Source organism: Amblyomma mixtum, chromosome 6, assembly GCF_055824585.1.
Source record: "Amblyomma mixtum isolate Tamu chromosome 6, ASM5582458v1, whole genome shotgun sequence".
Taxonomy (NCBI): domain Eukaryota; kingdom Metazoa; phylum Arthropoda; class Arachnida; order Ixodida; family Ixodidae; genus Amblyomma; species Amblyomma mixtum.
The window spans coordinates 96,111,352-96,116,853 of NC_143017.1; positions in this window are offsets into that span (position 1 = coordinate 96,111,352).

Genomic DNA, 5,502 nt, shown 5'->3' on the forward strand with positions numbered 1-5,502 from the left:
CAGTGTCTAAACATTTTTTTCTTTAGTCAACAAATTTCAGCAAAGAGAGTTCAGCGGCTCCAAGAGGTGCCTCCTAATAATTGCACAATGTGTCCAAAAATTACATTGAGGATCACAACAATGAAAATTATTAAATTGCATCTAGGACGTGATGACCATAATATTTGCGTGCTTCCGGTTCCGAGCAGTTCTGCAGAAGACACTCTATAAAAAAAATTACGAGGCGATAGACTTATCAAGGCACAGTCCTTCGGAAGCAGTTGGATTTACACTCTATTATTATTTTACCGTTTTTACTCTACCGGACGCATTTTCTCTGAGCCAAGGCATCGCACCACAGTGCAGAATTTTTCAGGGTGTACAAACAGGGCAGAGGTTCGTTGAAAGTGGCAGCGGGTGGGTGAGCAGCTACGTAGCCAGTGGGGTGGGGTGAGGTGGGATGGTAGCCGGAGAGTGGTGCTTCCAGAAAGCAGCTGGCTTACCCCTGCCTCTTTTAGTTCGATTTCGACGTCGCTTTTTCGCTGCGCTGCAGTGGGGCCTCTTTAGTGGGTGGCGGCCTTCAGGAAGATGCAATTAAATGCGCTGCTGGTTCGTCACTGCTCCAGAGGGCACAGATGTTTGATGGTTGTTATGTTGTGCTTCTAGACCGTTCGTTTGGGAGCGCTGAAACTGCCTCCCTATCACGTGGTTCTTTTTGTGTTTCGCGGGCTTTCTTTTAAGGCAAATAAAAGAAGGTGTATCAGCGGTACTTGGATGCAAACACGGCAAACGGTTATTTTTCTATGGGGTCTACAAGTCCTGCATTGACATTTTCTCCCTGAAACCAATAATTAAACAGTTAGCTAATTAGTATATGCTAATTAATTACTTTTGTATAAGGAAAAAATGCCACAGACTAGGGCACACAACTGCTAACAACCCTCAGTTGGCCTCACGGGGCTAGGGCGCTTGGTTACATTTAGTTAGGACACCCTGTATATGCGCTTCACTTGAATAGATATCTGATTGTCGTTAGTGGGAGTGGGGGAGAAAGCGGTAGCACTACTTTCACGGCAATTCAAAGTTGCGGGGTTTAACGTCACGAAGAGACAGAACTGTGATGAACGCCGCTGTGGAGTGCTCCGCATAAATTTAGAAGATAAAAGTGAAACCAAATAAAAAACAATTTAAAAGAAAATAGCACAGTGTACATGTCTGAGAAGTGATACGCACAGAGGGCCACAGGCCGCTGAAGGGACCCACCAACGCTATTCCGGCATACCCTAAAGGCGGGGCCTAAACGTATCAAGTTCCAGTCGCCACGCCCAGGATTGAGCTCGCATCGATGGGGTCCGCAGCCGAACGTCAAAGCCACTCAGCCACCGAGGGCGGGTTGAAAGAGACCCGCTCTCTTGTCTCCGGTATGCTGAAACTGTGTACCTCAATCACCTGCAATGACTCTTTCAGGCAGCCGACTGTGACGCTCTGACTACCTTGCATGCTGACATTGTGACTGTATTAAGACATAACATTCTTGTGTAAAAACGTAAATGCAAAAAGGAATGCCAAACTCGTAAGGAAGCTCAATCGCAAGCGCGAAAATTGCTCCCTCGCGTTAAAAATTGGAAATGTCTTCCTAAGAGACGCCTACACGATTAATAGTAGATCATACGATCGTAGACTTAGCACTGTGGAGAAGAACTACAATCACTGTTTACCTGCCCATCACTGCACCAAGCTGCGCACCGACTCGCAATGTCAGCGAGGGACTAACTGCATGCGTTTTTTTTGCGCCTGCTATTAAGTACGTAAACTTTCTTTCCTAGTTCGGAAATGCATTGAGTGCTTACTCCAAGCCTTTCCGCCGCCTTCTGCAAATTTTTACCCCTTTAGCTGTACATCCCACGTTCCGCAAAGAGGGAAACCAAAAAACAATGACAGAAAAACAAAGAAAACTGAGAGGGAATTTAGGGGAGATGGGGAGGGAAAAATAGTTGTAGCGAGAGCAACAAGAGCTAGCGCTCACGACGGAGCAACACCTTCTTCACACAAGGCCTGAAAATTTCTTCATCCCACTGCACTGATGTTTGGGATACTAGTCGACGCCGGCGCCCCAGCGGCGTAGACCGGTGCTCTGGCATTCTAACTCGTGCTTGAAAGAAAAAGAAAAGAAAAGAAAGAAAGTATTTATTTAGCATAAAACATGAAATACAAACAGACAATTTCAGGGACCCAACAAAATTTGTTTAAGGGTCCCGACCACTATAAACTATTACATATGACGTAGACGACAGCAACAAATAACGCAACTATATGACAATAAGCATGTTACAGCAGTAGGCACTGGATACTAGTGACAATATCAAATAAACATGTTATAATTAGAAAAGAAAAACACAAACCACAGCACTAAAGAATGTAAACTAGGTTGAATTTAGTAGAAAATGTTTTAATTGTTTCTGAAAGGCATGAAGTGTAGGTGAAATTTGAACGTTATATTCAAGACTATTCCACAGATAAGGACCCGTAAATTGCAACGTTTGTCGACCATAATTTGTATGTATTGCAGGAAGCAAGAGCCGATGTCTTGTAGTAGACGTGTTCGTGCGTAGTGAGTGACGAAGACATACTGTAGTTAAATTGAGTGTGTTGTGAATTATCTGATAAATTAAGGAACCGGTATTATAAGTTACTAGGTCATATACATTTAGAATACTAAGAACGGCAAATAATTCATCCGGATGAGTATGCTGAATGTTTTGCGCGACAATTCGAAGAGCTCTTTTTTGAAAAGCATATAAGGGGGCGATGTGAGATGAATATGTGCATCCCCAAACAGACACACAGTAATTAATATGTGAATGGACAAAGGCGTAATAAAGGTTAACAAGCACATCAACGGGGAAAAAATTTCGGCATTTGGAAAGTGCATGCAGGCCGTATGAGGCTTTTTTAATTACTGAACGGATGTGTAAATCAAACTTGAGATAACTATCTATCACAATACCCAAAAATTTTGTGTTGGTAGCATGCTGAATAGGCCGGTTATTGTAAATTACATCTGTATGCTGAGACACAATTCTTCTGCCAGAGTGAAAAAGGATAAAAACGGTTTTATTAGGATTAAGGTTGACTGCATTCGCCATGCACCATTTATGTACATTTTGTAATTCTTTATTTACTTTTCTAATCAGGGCACTTCCATCGCGATCTGATAATACTAGAGTCGTATCATGGGCGTTTATTTCGTCTCGTAATGAAAAATTGACCTCAGGCGCTTGTTTTACCGTCGTATGGAAACAAATCGGAGAGCGCTTTGCTTTGACGGGTGCTTTCTGCGCGTAAGAATAAAAAAAAATTCTACAGCCGTTTATCGCGCCATGCCTAACAAGAATTCCCGGCTACTGGTTGGTGTGTTCTCCGGCGATCACTTTATTTTTTTTGTGACACCTTGGAGGAGAAGCGCCGGCAGGTTGCTTTGCTTTCCCCGAAATTTAAGCTACCGAGCAGCAAGGCAAGTTGCTGCGGGCTATGACTCGCGACGGATTCAGACCGACAGACACTTCATATGTAAACGCCACTGTTGTTAACAGCATATCCCTGGCAAAATTGAATGTCAACCTTTTCAACCTCTCCTAATTACTATTAACTTGACAAAACCAAAGAACGGGTTTCAGCATACGACTTCATACCAGTCACAAAAAAAAACAATAAAACAAATGGACAGCCTTCCAAGTTGCAGAAGAGACGGACGCACGCAGTTAGCACAAGAGACAGCGGGAGTTAGGCGATGTGGTGAGCATCTTACAGCGAATAGCGCAAGAATTACGCATACATTCGCTGTGGATACAACAGCATGAGCCTACATCTTGATGCATCGCAGACCCTTGTCTCATCTGCGCGCAATAGCACTTGCACGCCCATGGACTCGGCTCACGTGCGTAGCGTTTCTCGACTTCCTCGCAACGAGCGTTTCGCTCGCGCTGAATGACCTTGGGTAAAGGCCCGCCTTTATCTCATTTGTCGCGCAAGCGACCACTCCAGACTGAATGTGCCCAACATTTTTGAAATTATCCGGCGGAAGAACTATTAGCGGCATGCAGTGCCCGTAGCCGCCTGTTCTTTCGTTTGCAAATAACGTTGAAGGCCTGAAAAAATGTCCTGGGCTTTTGTTATTTCCGGCTGCAAATTTGTTACCTACTTGACATCACGTCTTCTACGGTTAAGTGAATGAACAATTTCGATAGCCTTTGCTAAGAACTACAGAATTGTTCTTATCCCATGTAGTATGGTAGTCTGCGTACGACAGCTTGGATGTTTCAAAAGCGTGGAATGTATTAAAATCGGAAACCATTTTCCATTTTCTTGAAACAAGCAAATTAGCAGCTGCCTTGTTTTGTTGCTTATTTTTTGCCGTCCGGCCACCGGTGCAACTCTTCAGGACTGTTTGCCGTCGAGGTTGAAGGTGGTCCATGTGGTGCGACAAGCGCACGCCTTTGATGTGCTCTAGCCATCATGAAGCCTTTTCTGAAGAGCAAGGTGGCCGGACGGGTGAGCATCAATGTAAAGCCAGAGCGTCAGATATTATTTCCTCATGAAGTGGTATTACAGGCCGAACACCAAAGCCACCAGCAGCAAATGGAGCCTGTGCACTGGACCCTCTGATTCAGCTGGCCGCTCATATGTGCCAACAGTAACTAGCAGTGAATGAGAGTGTTTACAGTATCAGTATTACTCCCCCCCCCAAAAAAAAAAATACAAAAAAATTCCACGTTGCAGTGATCAGCGCCAAAAGAAAATTTATGTACAGATTAGACACGCAGCATCAGGTTTAAAAATGCAGTTGTCCGTTGCTGCTTTGTCCGATGATCGTATTGGATATCATAACTCTCGCTAGCAATGCAATGTCGGAGGCCAGTTCGCTATCTGGAATTTAAAAGCATGCACTGTACACTGTGAGCGCGACAGTGTCGCACGCTTGTTCCTGTACCTGTCTTCGTTATACCTGGCGGTTATGCCGTGTTCCCTGACTACTCAGCACGCGCCCTAGAATCATAACACTAGAGCGCCTGAAAATTCTTCGATGAAGTTTCAGCTTGCATAAGTGGTTTGTGCACCTTTTCACCGCTAATATCAAACAAATAGAATAAACCAGGAATAGCACTGCGCGTGCGACTTACACACATGCTCAATTTCTTAACCTACATTACAGTGTGACTGCTATTATTTTGTATCAGCTTCCAGGTTTGATGACCTTGATATTAACATGCATTGATCAACTACCAATCTTTCCCTTAAGAGTGACGTGAGAACTCGCACTGTAATAATTCTCCTAAAATGTCAAGTCTTTGTGCCAGAAAAAGCGGTTCTGTTACCCTCCAGACTTTTTTTTTATTTTCGCACTTGGTCGCGTCACTGGGTTGGTAGGCTGTGTATTTATGAGGGAGGAATGAATTCAGTATCACAGCGCGCAACAGGAAACACACAATATTTCATCTTTTACTGCGCACAGCTATCGTCATA